Source organism: Bubalus bubalis, chromosome 18, assembly GCF_019923935.1.
Source record: "Bubalus bubalis isolate 160015118507 breed Murrah chromosome 18, NDDB_SH_1, whole genome shotgun sequence".
Lineage (NCBI taxonomy): Eukaryota > Metazoa > Chordata > Mammalia > Artiodactyla > Bovidae > Bubalus > Bubalus bubalis.
The window spans coordinates 29,366,604-29,382,422 of NC_059174.1; the positions used below are offsets into that span (position 1 = coordinate 29,366,604).

Here is a 15,819-nt window from a genome sequence, read left to right on the forward strand (position 1 = left end):
CTTTGCGACCCCCATGAATCGCAGCATGCCAGGCCTCCCTGTCCATCACCAACTCCCGGAGTTCACCCAGACTCACGTCCATTGAGTCATGCCATCCAGCCATCTCATCCTCTGTCATTCCCTTCTCTTCCTGCCCCCAATCCACTATACACAACTGTATTTCTTTTTGAGAAATTAAAACTGTGTGTGTGTTTTTTTTTCCCTTACTTTGTCTTCCCTGAACTCCACTTTGATTAGTAAAGCAGCTAATGTTAAAAGGAGGCCTGTCTCAATCTTATGATCTGGTAAAAAAAAAAAAATATGGGTTGATATTTTGCATTTAATGATGTAAATTATGGGATCTTGAGGCATAAATGAGAGAAAGGGAAGGCTCAGTGTCAAGGTCCATAGAGAAGGCGAACTTTCTGACTTCTCTGTTGAAAAAAGTACTAGTATCTATTTTCTATCAGAAGGGTGCTAGAATTTACAGACAGGAATGGAATTCACTGGTGGCACAGTGGTTAAATCTTTGTGCCTCACATGAAGGGAACATGGGTTCGATCCCTGCTCAGAGAGCTAAGATACCACATGCCACATGTTGAAGCCAGAAAAAAAAAAAAATAGCCACTAGGTTTCATACTAATTTCAGAATATTTGGTAGGTAAGTCCTTGGCCAGTTGAGAGCTTCAGAAAAGCACCCTGTAAACAGTGGGTCAGCCTCATACTCATTTCCCTATGCATGAACTATGCAGGAGGTTTTTCATTTATTCAGTTATTTGGAAGTCATCAACCTTGGAGATTAGAGCTTGACCAACTTTATGAATGGGTAGGTCTTAGGGGAAGAAATCTGGACAGAAATCCCTGAATTAGGCCTGAATAAGGGAGTCTTGCTCTTCTGGGCATTTGCCTGGAACCTGAATTTGCATAGCAGGAACACTGATTTTTTTATATACAGATTGTGCACCTTTTTGGAAATGCATTGTTATGATGCTGCTGGTAATTATTGAGGATCCTAAGCCCCCCTGTAGACATTGCTTGGAAATGCCACTAGGCTCAGCTCTGTACTCTGGGGATGCAATTAGCGTCTGCTTGTTGAACAGACTCTGAGCACAGAGAAATGATATTCTCCCTCTCTTAGGATACCTATCTGTGATTAGCGGCCATCTTATCTGCCCAGATGGAGCGCAGGTATCACTTAAACTCTAAATCTTCACTCCCACCACCACTTATGTACCTCTGCGGCTCCTTGCACGTATTTGCAGTATGAGGCTGAATGCACTGTTCTGTCATTTAACGTTTATTTGCCTACCACCCTCACTAGATTGATTCTGAGCTCTTTGAGGAGCAAGGACTATATTATCTATATCTGGGTATTCCCAACCTAGTCCAAAGCCTGATGCATAGTTGATGGTCAGGAATTATATTATTTAAGATGAGAAACAAGTGAATATGACTGCAAAGATAACTACGGGATTATAGTCACCAGTTGGCGACAAATACACCCAGATTTGGAGTTAGAAAAAATCAGATGGCCCAGCAGATTGGTATGGGGAGCTTGATGAGGATAACAGATTTCACTGGAAAAGAGAGAGGGAGGAAAGAGGATCCTAACACAAAGTGAAAAGAAACACAACCAGGAAGCTCAGTCTCTTAGAACAGAAGTAAAACAGTGAAGCTAGACTAAGAGGCTGAATAATTGGAAAAAAATTAAAATTCACCGAACTGACACAACCAAGAGTGAACATCAGGAAACAATTCAGATCCCAAATGGTGAGCTGCACAAGAGTAGTAGCTAATACTCCAGGAGATAGTGCAGGACAAAGAAGCATGGCATGCTGCAGTCCATGGGGTCACAGAGTTGTGACATTTGCTAAGTTGTGTCTGACTCTTTGCAACCCCATGGGCTGCAACAGGCCCAGCTTCCCTGTCCTTCACTATCTCTTGGAGTATTAACTACTAGTCTTGTTCAAATCACCATTTGGGATTGCGACCCCATGGTCTGTAGCCTGCCAGGCTCCTCTGTCCATGGAGATCCTCCAGGCAAGAATACTGGAGTGGGTTGCCTTGCCCTCCTCCAGGGTATCTTCCCAACCCAGGGATTGAACCCAGGTCTCCCACATAGCAGGCAGATTCTTTACCATCTGAGCCACCAGGGAGGAAGCCCATTGATAAGGACCCATTTGCTCCTTAATGCTTCATAATTTGGTACCTGAGTGTTTACAAAAAAAGTAAGTTCCCATTCTGGAAGAAAAGCACCCGCTTCACTCCAGGTAGAGTGCACTGTCTCTGTAGCCTGTAGACTCTTGTGCATGTCATGCCATCCCCAAGATAGCACTCTAAAATAGATTCTCAGAGTACTTTCTTAGCTAGACATTTCCTCAAAGACCAGAGGGAAATATTTTGTTCATCTATCTTTGAATCCCCAGTAGCACAGAAATGATGCACCATAAATTTTTGTTGATTTATCACCTCATATCTATCCCACAGCAAGCTGCAAGATAAATCGATCCTGTCCAGAAGCCCCATTTTTCAGATGAGGAAACCGGAAACATCTAGTCAGAGTTGAATCCGGGAACCCAATCTGGGATCTTTGAACTCATTGGGCTTTTTTTTTGCTGTGCCATGCTACAGCAGAGAAAGATTACCAAGGTCGCACTGCTTATTAATTACATCTTTTCTGTTAGAAATTCTAAGAAAAGTATGGTCCTTTAGTATTCACAGAGAGGACCAAAGAAACGTCACCACTTCTCATGCTTTGCAAGCATCAAGGGCAAGGCTTAGCACTTCTGAGTCAGTCTTGAGCACCTAAAGCACCCTTTCAAATGCTGAAGTGATGGAAAACAGGAAAGGTATTTTGCATCTGGATGTACAAATCCATGTGTACTCTAAGGGAAATGGAATCCATGCATTTCTGATTAATTCACACTTAAATCAATGAAGTGTTTGGAGAAGATATTTGCTGTTCAAGAAGCCTTTTTAAAAGAACCTAATGGGACTTTAAAGTTATTTTTGCCTTAAGAAGAGGAACTTACCTTTCCCCTCGATCTTCCACTCAAATGATATGTTTCAAAGTCTCATTTATGAACAGAATCTTATTGCTCTCAAAATCTTGCCACTTCCCCCTACCCAGGTTTGATTCATCTGTATTTCATTAATGGTGCTTTTTTCATTTATCTATTTATTTTGTCAGTGTAGCTTTTAATAGAACAAGCAGATATACTTGTGGAGTCTGCCAGAATATTGGGTGTGATTTCCTCAGAAAGCCTCAGAGTGTTCTTTCTACCTAAAATGTGGAGTGAATTATACAAGTTAAAGATTTCTGTAAGAAGGAAGGATATGCAGAGAGTGAGGACAGGGGCTTGGAAGAGATGACGTTTTCATGTTTGTAGAATAGATAGACAAAATATGTTGAGGGTTGGTGGTAACCAGAATTAATTGAGTAACCAGCAGGTATGTTGGGTTATTTTTTACATTATAGGATGTTATTTCATTTAATCCTCATAGCTCTTCAGAGAGACCCGTGACCCAGATAACCCTCATAGCTGTTCAGAGAGACATGTGACCCAGAGATGAATTCCACAGTTAAAGAAAGTGAGACTCAGGAATGAATCCCACCACTGGCAGTCCAGCCCAAACTGGTTAGGAGACCCCAGCATTTGCCATACTGCAGGTGGTGTACCCCTGTGGTGATCTCTGAAGGGACACAAGTGTGTAAACACCACTGAATCACAAGGTGAGAGAGTTGCTTGCTTTCCAGTTCTCTTTTAGTCCTCTGAGTATGTCAAAAGAGAACGTCTCAGCTCCCTGCCAGTGGAGATCTCTCTAACAAGCAGAATATTGCCCTCAAGCTCAGAGCCGTAAGCCATTTCCAAGTGCTTTGTTAGACTGTAAGAACATTGTGCTGCATTCATTCATTTGATTTCTAAGTTTACCTTGTTTTTACGGTAAGTGAAAGTACCTTTATTATTTTTTAGATATGGATATACAGTTCCCCTTTAAAACAAATATTTACTTTGTTAAAGTGAGTTGATTAAAAATTATATCACATAGATGGTACACAGACCTTTAGAAAAACCCAACACAAAACTACATAAATGACCATCATCGGGGGATCTTCCCCACCCAGGGATCAAACCTGCATCTCTGATGTCTCCTGTATTGGCAGGTGGGTTCTATACTACTAGGGAAACCTGGGAAGACCCCTAAATGACTTCAGCTTGGGTCAAAAAACATATACATTATATCAGCATCCTTTCAAAGTACTATTATCAAGTCCTCTTAAACTTGGAAGTACAGCATACTTAAAGTATTATTCCTGAGTTTGAAGTTTTTACTCAATACCAAATGCTCCAAATTTCTCTATTTTGATTTCCTATAAAATCAACTATTAAAAATATAAATGTCAAGTCTGGGAGTTACAAAGAATTGAGACAGTATAACCTATTCCAGTGGACTTTGCAGAAATGCTTTTAGTCTCCAGGTGCAAACAATATTATACTATTGTCTCTGTCCCGGCTTCCCCCACTGATATTTGGAAAAAATAATCATCATCTTCAGTTAACATCCTTGACATGGGTTGATGAAAATCACACTGTATTTTCTTTTTGTCTGGAAAGATTCAACTAAATAAATCAAATAAATCTTCCGAGCATACAGATTTGGAGCAGAGTGAGTGAAAACAAATGAAAACCTTCCATTTTTTGGTGCCTATTTTATTTGGTTTATCACCCAATTTCATTTAGGGAGACACTTTAGACTTCTTCAATGAGAGTTTATTTTTATTTTTTTCCTTGCCATTGTAAAGGGAAGTCAATATATTGCTCATAAAGTGTTAAAGTCTTTATGAACTGCTGATAGATATCAAGGAAATGCTCTAAGGATTAAGAGGTGAAATTGTGGCAGAATATCCACTTCCTCTAAATATTACCTTCAGTAGCTTTACAGCAAATATTGCAGAAGAAAGAGAATATAAATCACTCAAGTCCCCCAGGACTTAATACTGAAGTACCATTTATGTTTTCCTTTTGTTTGAATTACTGACTAGCACTCTACTGTGTGAGGGGGAAAAAAAATTTACAAAGAAAAGTGGAGAGACAAAAAGAGAAAGAAAGAGAAACTGGAAAAGTAGAAAAGAAAATAAATGCTAAACACGTCTGGTGCCCTTTGATCCTTGAGCTTACATCCTATACCACATGTCCTTGGTATTTTGGGAACGCCTATGGGGATGTTTAAACCACGCATCTCTTTTCAGGGCCAGATGTGAAGTCTAGAAATCATTTTAGGATTTCACAAGTTTGGAGTCAGAAAATCTGGGACACGTTCTGGGCCTTATTACTTATGAGGTTCAGGGCTTTTAAGAAGTAAAATAATATAGGCATACCTCACTGGATTGTACTTCACTTTATGTGCATTACAGATGTTGCAATTTTTAAAAATTGAAGGTTTGTGGGACTTCCCTGGTGGTCTTTTAATTAAGATTCCAAGCTTCCAATGCAGGGAATGTGGGTTTGATCCCTATTTGCAGAGCTCAGATCCCACATGCTGCACAGTGCAGCCCTCCTAAAAAAAAAAAGAAATTGAAAGATTGTGTCAACTGCATTGTAGGTTTTTTTGACAATAAAATATTTCTAAATTAAGGGATATGCATTTTTTCAGAAGAAATGCTATTATTGCGCACAGAATATAGTATAGTGTAAACATAACTTTTATATACACTAGGGAATAAAAAATATCATGTGACTTGTAGTACTGTGATATTCATTTTATTGAGGTGGTCTGAAACCCAACTCGCATAACTCTGAGGTACGCCTGTATTGTTCTATTGTTGTTTTGATGTGTTTGTCTTTTAAAAAAGACGTGGCGGTAGTCACTTCTTGATATATTGTAACATGACCCTCCTGTTCTCTTTTCTACCTGCCTGTAAGTTTGTCCCTGTCAACTGAGTCAGTCAAGATGGGAATGCTAATTTATTCTAGTGGTCTTTTGTCAATGTCACTTTGATATCTATACAGAGCTTTCACATGTTTTTTTTCCCCCCCTGCACTTACCGCCTCCACTACCCCTTGTTTAACCTCCCTGAACCTCGGGCTCTTCATCAGCAATTTGAGAGAAATAAACTGTGCCTCATCTTTCTCATTGGGGTGTTGTGAAAATCTAATAATATGAAGTATGTGTGACAAAACTGTGTTAATGGCACACACACACACATAGTGTTAAGATCTTTATGCTAACGTGTGAGATCAAAAGCAAGAAACAGCAACCGAACTCTCCCTATTTTGCTTGAAATTTTGACTCTAACATGTTATCTGTCATTTTCCATAATGATTTTACAAATAGAGAGGCGAGAGCCCACACTCTATGTGTGGGGGCTAAAATCTCCCTGATCAGCAGACATCCTCGTCTGACTTGCCATTTCCTTTAAAAATTCCATCGTGAGCGTTTCTCATTAAGAGCTAAGGCATTACGTGAGTGCTTAGCAGGAGGACTGTTTGTTTGATTAACCCCCTAGAAGTCGGTGTCTTATTAATGTAAAAACAAGTACATGAATGACTACATGTACCTGACCACCCAGTTTCATCAAGCATGTCATTATTCTCATGCTGTTACCCTACTCAGTACCAGGTGCAGATAATTCAGAGATGAATGAGACAAGATGCCCTCAAAAGCTCAGTCAAGTGGCAGAGATGATGTGAATACACGAGCTCAGTACAAGGACAGCTCTCAAGAGCTGCAGCAAAATGGATGGATGGAAACAGTGACGGCTTAGGAGTCAGGGAGTACCCTTGGAAATGTCCTGGTAAACTTCTCACCTTGGGAGTCACTTAACCCCACTGGGAAGGAGTCAGGCATGGTTGGAGCATAGGCCACATAGGAGAGTACAAGGTGAGAATCGTGGGTCCTGTATTCAGAAAGTTAAATGGACCAGTTCACGGGGCCTTATCTATTAGACTGAGAAACTTGGGCATTAATCTGCCAAGCCTATCTCATGTTGAAAAATATCCAGTGGTGTAGATACATCATCTCTGTGATAGCCCTGCATGAATAGAGCCCTGGACGTTGCCTGAGTATAGAGTGGATAACAGGCAATGGGAGTACTAGTTAAGAAGGCATTGCAGGGGGCTATCTTGGTGGCCTGCCAGTGCAGCAGACACTGCTTCAATCCCTGATCCAGGAACATTCCATGTGCAGAGAAGTGACTAAGCCTGTGAGCCACAACTACTGAGCCTGCGCTTCAGAGCCCGGGAGCCACTACTGAGCCCATGTGCTGCAACTGCTGAAGCCCACGTGCCCTAGAGCCTGTGCTCCACAGTGAGAAGCCACAACGATGAAAGAAGCCCGAGCCTTCAACTCGAGAGTAGCCCCAGCTCTTCGCAACTAGAGAAAAGCTGGCTCAACAACGAAGACCCAGCACAGTCAAAAATAAATAAATAAATAAAATTATTTTAAAAAGAGAATTGCAATAACCATAACCCTGTATACGAGACAGCAAAAGAGACACTGATATATAGAACAGTGTTTTAGACTCTGTGGGAGAGAGAGAGAGTGGGATGATTTGGGAGAATGGCATTGAAATATGTATAATATCATATATGAAATGAGTTGCCAGTCCAGGTTCGATGCATGGTACTGGATGCTTGGGGCTGGTGCACTGGGACGACCTAGAGGGATGGTATGGGGAGGGAGGAGGGAGGAGGGTTCAGGATGGGGAACACATGTACACCTGTGGTAGATTCATTTTTATATATGGCAAAACCAATACAATATTGTAAAGTTAAATAAAATAAAATTTAAAAAATAAATAAATAAAAAGAGAATTGCAATATAATCCAAACAATAGCAAATGTAAAATAGCACTCTTCTAAAGGCTTTTAACTCATTAACTTCTTATAAAGCCCTACGACATAGGTAACCTTATTGTTCTTATTTCACAGATCAGAAGTGTGGGGTACAGAGAGGTAAAGTAAATTGCTTGTGATCACACAGCTAGTGCAGCTTCAGAGATCCTATCCTTAGCCATTATATCATACCATAGTGGCCCAGGAAAGAAAATTTGAGTGAAAACATTGTGAAAATATGCTTTTTATTTGACTGTATATTTTGGACTTGGTATCTCTCTGCCTTTACGTAATGTATTTCCTTTTTGGAGTTATACACTCCAAGATAGGTGCTCTGAAATTTACAAATTATTATTGCTTTTACTATGTTTTTTAAATTAATTTTACTGGGATATATTTGCTTCATAATGTTGTGTTATTTTCTGTTGTACAGCCAAGTGGATCAGCTATGCATATACATATATTCCCTCTTTTTTGGATTTTTTTCCCATTTAGGTCCTTACAGAGCATTTAGTAGAGTTCCCTGAGCTATACATTAGGTTCTCATTAGTTATCTATTTTACATATAGTATCAAATAACAAGTATGTCAATCCCAATCTCCAAATTTATCGCACCCCCACACTTGGTAACCATATGTTTGCTCTCTACATCCGTGTCTCTATTTCTACTTTGTCAAGTATCTGTATCATATGTCATCTGTATCATTTTTATAGATTCCGCATATAAGCTGTATGATATTGGTTTTCTCTTTCTGACTTATTTCACTTTGACAGTTTCTAGGTCCATCCACATCTCTGTAAATGGCACAATTTATTTATTTTTATGGCTGAGTTATATTCCATTGTGCATATATGTATACACACACACACACACACACCACATTTTCTTTATCCATTTCTCTGTTGATGGACATTTATATTGCCTCCATGAGTTAGCTATTGTGAATAGTCCTGCACTGAACATTGGGGTTCATTTATCTTTTGGAATTGCGGTTTTCTCTGGGTATATGCCCAGGAGTGGGATCCTATGCTTTAATAGGGCCTGCTTTAGTGCTTCCAGGTGCCACTAGTGGTAAGGAACCCACCTGCCAATGCAGGAGGTGCTGGAGATGCAGGTTTAATCCCTGGATCAGAAAGATTCTCTAGAGTGGGAAATGGCAACCTGCTCCAGTATTCTTGCCTGGAAAATTTCAGGAACAGAGGAGACTGGCAGGCTACAGTCCAAGAGGTCCGAGAGTCAGACATGCCTGAGCGACTTAGCACACACATACACACTTTGGTTCTTAGCAAATAGCAGGTACATATAACTGGTTACCAAGTGCACTGCAGTGATGGGGATCAGACATCCATGGGTTCTATGTATAATCCCAAGGTTACAATTCAACTGTAACTTGTGACCGGATGCTATCAGGCAGGCACATAGCAGCACCATTGCTTTTCTTTCTCAAAACGATTGCTCACTTTCTTAGTCCAGAATTTTCTCTTCACTCTCCCTTGCCGCTTATACATACAGAAATCTTGCCTAACTACCAAGATCCACCTAGATGATGAGGCAGCTCTTGTAAGAAGCCTTTGCTGTTTCTGGCCCTCCAAACTCTGTCAACCATGACTATTTACTTAGGGCATACTGCAGTATCTTACAGATATCTGATGCCTGTCCTATCACATCTACAAAAAAATCTGGGAAACCAGGGACACGTTATTTACATTATGCATCATGTGTATTACAATTCACCTTATGTAACCAAGGGCTACACACAAAGCTATTTGTAGTAGAGAAAATAAAATGCATTGAAGAGTTGTTAATATTTAGGAAATGAGAAAGGACAGACAGACCTGTACGGATGGAACAGCTGTGGGCTTAAGTCCCATGAAGTTAGTCTCACTAGATTTTCACATAGTGAGTATTGGGCTTTCCTGGTAGTTCAGACCGTAAAGAAACTGCCTGCAGTGCAGGAAACCTGGGTTCAATTCCTGAGTTGGGAAGATCCCTGGAGAAGAGAATGGCAACCCACTCCAGTATTCTCGCCTGGAGAATCCCATGGACAGAGGAGCCTGGTGGGCTATAGTCCATGGGGTCGTAAACAGTCAGATGCGACCGAGTGGCTGACACAGACACACACACAGTGAGTATTAAATACACAAGTGTATCTTTTGCTCACAGAATGAAATTTCTTCACCCTGACATCCACAGCCCTTTTTATCTGCCCGCAATTTGCTTTCCTAACCAATCTCTTTTACCTCCTGTGTAAAACCTCTTCAACCAACAGCAAACTTCGTGCTTTGGCTCACTAAATTCTTTGAAAGCTTTGAATACGGCAGTTTACATAGAGACCTCTTCAATCCTGTAACCATGGCAGACACATCTAATTGATCATGGCTGAGCATGAACTCATTTTTAAGATTTATCTCAGGGTTGCACTTAAGCCAGACATGAAAATTCATTCAGAATTGGACAATTCGATTAAGATCCTTTTGCCGAATAAGTTTACATGCTTCCTTTGGCTGGAGATGGTCTGTTTCATCAGGCTCACGTTTCAGAATCCTGCCAGTTCACTTCCTCAATGAAGTTTCCTTGATTCTCTCAACTCAAGAGGAATCACTACCCCTGAACTCAAGTCGTATAGATCTTTGGCACTTAGAAAATCTTGTTTGCATTCTGGCTCCCTAGCTATTGTATTCCCACCTACCTTTTTGCCTAATGTCACTTGTTGTCCAGGCTTAAGCCACTATAACAAAACACCACAGGCTGGGTGGCTTAAAATATAATCATCGATTTCTCACAGTTCTGCAAGGTGGGAAGCCTGAGATCAAGGTGCTGGAAGCTTCAGTTTTCGATGAGAGTTCTCTTCTTGGCTTGCATATGGCCCCTATTTCACTGTGTGCTCATGTGGCTTTTTATGGATCCAGGGGTGTGTGTGTGTGTGTGTGTGTGTGTGTGTGTGTGTGAGGGGTGCTCTTAAGTCTCTTCTTCCTTATATAAAGACAGTCATCCCATCATGAGGGCACTACTTTCATACCTCATCTATGACTTCTCAAAGTCTGTATCTACGAATAATATCACATTGGGAATCTATTGGGCTTCCCTGGTGGCTCAGATGGTAAAGAATATCTCTGCAATGCAGGAGATCTGGGTTTGATCCTGGGGTTGGGAAGGTACCCTGGAGAAGGGAAAGGCAACCCACTCCAATATTCTTGCCTGGAGAATTCCATGGGCAGAGGAGCCTGGCAGGCCCTAGCCATGGGGTAACAAAGAGACATGACTGAGCAACTGACACTATCAACAAATGTACCACACGTAAGCAACACATAAGTATTGGTGGAATACAAGTATCTAGTTCTTAAGATTATTTTGTTTTCTTTTGTTTAATATTTATTTATTTATGGTTGCACTGGGTCTTCATTGCAGCATTTCGGCATTTTCTAGTTGCAGTGAGTTGGGGCTACTCTGTCGTTTAGATGCGTGGGCTTCTCATTGCAATGGCTTCTCTTGTGGAAGAGCGTGAGCTCTAGGGCACCCAGGCTTCAGCAGTTGCAGCTCACTGGCTTAGTTGCCCTATGGCATGTGGGATCTTAGTTCCCGGACCAGAGATTAAATCCATGTCCTCTGCATTGGCAGGCAGATTCTTAACCACTGGACCACCAGGAAAGTCCCCCTGTGTCATTCAGCCTGCTGATATGCTACAATGAGCATATACTGAGGCCCAAGGTCTAGTGGAATTTGACTTCTCTGCCATATTGGACCCATTTGATTCTTCCAGTCCTTAAAATCTGAATATGTCTTGTGGGCAGTAGAAATGCTCTTAATATTCTTTATGATACTCATTATTGCTTAGCACTTAGTAGGAGTTGAGGAAAGCTGGGATAACTGAATGATGCATGAGAAAGAAAGCAAACCTAATGGAGACTGATCAAATTCAACCAACAAAACTGAATTTGAAGGGAGGGCAAATTGACAAGGCCATTATGTAAGTTAATTTGCTCTAAGATGTCAGTGCCACTTGGAGCTTTCTTGGCTTTCAATCTCTACAAACACCTCATCCAACAGACAGACAGACAGCTTCAGGTGGATTAAATAGTCAAGTGAGAAGAGCATATCTGCAAAAACACTTCTGTTTCAAGAACAATTATTAAAAGCCACAAGGAAGGAAGTGATGATACAGTTAAAACATTGACATACTGCTCAAAAGAGACAGTAACACATACTCCTTAAGTGAAAGGGTTAGATTTTTATAGGTGTACGTGTCTGCTAAGTCACTTGAGTTGTGTCTGACTCTGTACTACCCTATGGCCTGAAGCCCGCCAGGCTCCTCTGTTCATGGGGATTCTCCAGGCAAGAATACTGAAGTGGGTTCCCATGCCCTCCTCCAGGAGATCTTCCTGAATAAGGGATTGAACACGCATCTCTTATGTCTCCTGCATTGGCAGGCGGATTCTTTACCATGAGCACCACCTGGGAAGCCTGGGAGATTTTTACATGCTTATAAGCAAATCCCCTAGCCTCCTCTCTCTGTGTTGTCACAGAAGTCCCATCTCTGTTACTTTCCTTTTGGCTCACAGCTCTTCAGCAATATTTTCCTTTTTCTCTGTTATTGGCTTTGGTTCTGTATTCTATCTTTCTTCTTTTTTCTTCCTTTGTTCCTCCCCTCCTCCTTTCTTTTCCTCCATGGTGTGGTTTTCTTTGGGTTCTTTTTTTTCACCATTCTTTCATTTTTCCTTTTAGTTCAGAGAGCTTTTCCTCATAATTTATTAATTTTAATTTAATAAAGTTACATTTAATTTATTAATAAATCAATCACTTATTAATAGTGTCACCCAAACAACAAATACAATTTGCTAAAGAGGAAACTCCATCAAACCAAGTTACAAAGGGCACTTGTGTTTTAATCAGCATTTCTTAGGTGAAACATCTTGGCTTCTCCAAATATAAGTGCCTACACCTGTAACATAGCACATCTACAGTACAACTGGCACATAGGAAGACGCTTTTATGGTTACACTGATCATACAGTATTGTATGGGGAAACTGAGTCACTGACATGGAGGTGTCTGCATCGACTCCATGAAAAGTGAATCCCTCGTTTGTAATTCTCAGGGCTTTTAACTCATTCTGTGAATATCAGCCTATTTTTTGAGGTCTGTTTGTTTCTTATCAACCAGGACAACTGTCTTCTGAGACACACTAACACTCATTTCTATGTGGCAGGTGGAGAGGGCGCTCGGGATGTAAGTGCTCCTAATTAAAATGCATGATGCTGAAAATGTAAAAGGGACAGTGAGCCATAAACAGATCTGACGGTGACTGACAGCATTGACTGGACATGCTTTTTTTTTTTTTTTTAGAAGACAGGGGAAAAAAAAAAAAAACAGTCTGGTTTAGAAAGATGCGTAACTACTACAAGCTCTTGCCAGTTAACTCTTTCTCATGGAAAATCTGCCTCTGACTTGGAATTCAGGTGTCAGTTTAAGCCAGTGGGAGGGCGGAGGGGGGTCCCTTCCCTCTTACCTTCTCCCAACTATCCACAGGAGATACCATTTAAAATCACAGGGAGCTCAGCTGAGTGCTCTGTGGGGACCTAGATGGGTGGGATGGCAGGGAAGTCCAAGAGAGGGGATATATATATGTATACATACAGCTGATTCACTTTCTTGTACAGCAGAAACTAACTCAATTTTGTAAAGCAATTATACTCCAATTAAAAAAAAAATCAATGTTTAGGGGGATAAAACTGAGGTGAGATCCATTCTTAAGTATTTTAAAAACTTAAGTGTTAGTAATCATACCATTTCAGAGCTGGAAGGATGCTGAAAGATAATTTAGGCCGCTGGTTCCTATTACAGATGTGCAGATGAGGTCTGTTTTGTTCATGTTAACTCACTTAGGGTTACACAGGGAGTTTGAAGATACCTGTTTTAGCTGGGCGTTGGCATGCAAGTTTTGAACCTTGTTCTTTCTATCCAATGAGGTCGATAGCTGCCTGGGACCAACAAAAGCTCAGAGCCAAAATTAAGAACTAGGGCTCCTGACTTCCAATTTGGAGATCTTTCACTTCATCTGTGTTCTAAAGTTGAACTGTTAATTAGTTCACTGAAAAGCAAAGACAAGTGGTTTCACATCATGTATGTTGTGTATTTACTCCACAGAGGTGGATATTGACATCCAGGTGTGATGCTACTGATAAAGAATCTGCCTGCCAATGCAGGAGATGCAAGAGATGTGGGTTCCATCCCTGGGTTGGAAAGATCCCCTGGAGAAGGAAATGGCAACCCACTCCAGTATTCTCACCTGGAAAATTCCATGGACAGAGGAGCCTGGCAGGCTAGAGTCCATGGGGTCACAAAGAGTCAGGCGCAACTAAGAACACACACAAACAAAAGCTCCTCTTGAATACCTAGCGTTTGATCATCTATTTGACCATCTATTTCAAAAATTGCAAATTAGGACCTTTTTTTTTTTTTAAAGATGAGATAACAGAAGGTTACAAGGGTTAAATAATTCCCCAGGGAGCAGAACAAATTCTGAAATTTGGCTTGACTTTTGTTGTTGTCGTTGTTACAAAGCTCATGTAATTTCTACTAGACTGAAAGTGAAAGTGAAGTTGCTCAGTCATGTCTGACTTTTTGTGACCTCATGGACTATAGCCTACCATGTTCCTCTGTCCATGGGATTTTCCAGTCAAGAGTACTGGAGTGGGTTGCCATTTCCTTCTCCAGAGGATCTTCCCAACCCAGGGATCGAACCCGGGTCTCCTGCATTGTAGGCAGACGCTTTACCATCTGAGCCACCAGGGAAGTCCTCCACTTCTGCCTAAATATTCCAAGGAGTGTTTTACAGTACCTAATATAAAATAAGCTCTCTCATGCCAGTTTCCCTTATGTGATAAACATCACCTCATGTTCATGATCCTAACAAAAAAAGTTTAAATACATACACATATAGTACAATATATGTGAATATATGTAATATATTCCTTACATGTATTTAATTATATTTTTGCTTTTGCAGCTAATCAATTCAACAGTAAATCAGAACTAAAGACAGAGGTATAGAGAAGACATTGTCTGCTTAAATAGAAATTGTATATTCTTTGTAGAAGCAGTCTAAGCATTATTTAGAATACCATTACAAACCTGGCTTTCCTTGGCACAGACATATGAAGAAATATTAATTTCCAATAGCATCGTCACAAATTATCCCTGTCTGTGGAACATTTACTAGGCCTTCTAGTATTTCCCAACTTCTAATTGCATATATTCATCATCAGCCTCAGCATAGCTAACATTTATGCCAGAAACAATACTGAACTCTTTACTACATTTATTCATTTAATCCTCACAATACCACTACAAAGTAGGTGCAATTATTACTCCCCTTTTATAGAGAAGGAAACTTCAATTCAGAGACTTTAAGCATTTTACCATAAGCCATGCAGTTTGGGCATAAATAACCAGGGTTGGAATCCAGAAAGTGTGACTGTTATCCCAAACCTGGATCAATGCCCTGCTCCATACCAAACTCTCTCTGTAAGGATGTAGAGTAGGTCTTGTCATCTGACTGTCCAGGTTTTGTCTTTCCAACTCTTTGAGGGAAATTCTAAAGTTGTCTGGTATAAAATGTGCCATTTTCCTGATACACAGGTTTTATTCTTTAATTTCATAGACTTCAAGTTTAGTGTGCAAACAAGATGACAAATCATATTAAGTTCTGTGTGAGAGTCAGTTCCTAGATCACTCAATATCCATGATCTGTGCAAGTTTGTATTCCTAATCATGCATAAATGCTTAAATTTCCTAAACTGAAATTGATGCACAAAACACACAGGTGAATAAATAAATCTTTCTTTTGACATGAGTCTTGATCTTAAGTAAAATACAGTGGTTATTATTTACAATTAAAAGGAACAGGAGGAAATGGTACAGATAAACCTAATTGCAAAGCAGAAAAAGAGACATAGACAGAGAGGAAAAATGTAGGGACATCAAGCAGGGAAAGGGGGAGTGCTGA

At 40.4% G+C, this 15,819-nt stretch overlaps 1 non-coding gene across 1 annotated transcript; it reads right to left on the bottom strand.

Annotated features, from left to right (window-relative positions):
• Positions 1 to 14,534: 14,534 nt before the first annotated feature.
• TRNAC-ACA lies at positions 14,535 to 14,606 on the bottom strand. Its single transcript has one exon. It is a non-coding gene; the product is annotated as a tRNA-Cys (tRNA).
• Positions 14,607 to 15,819: the final 1,213 nt, after the last annotated feature.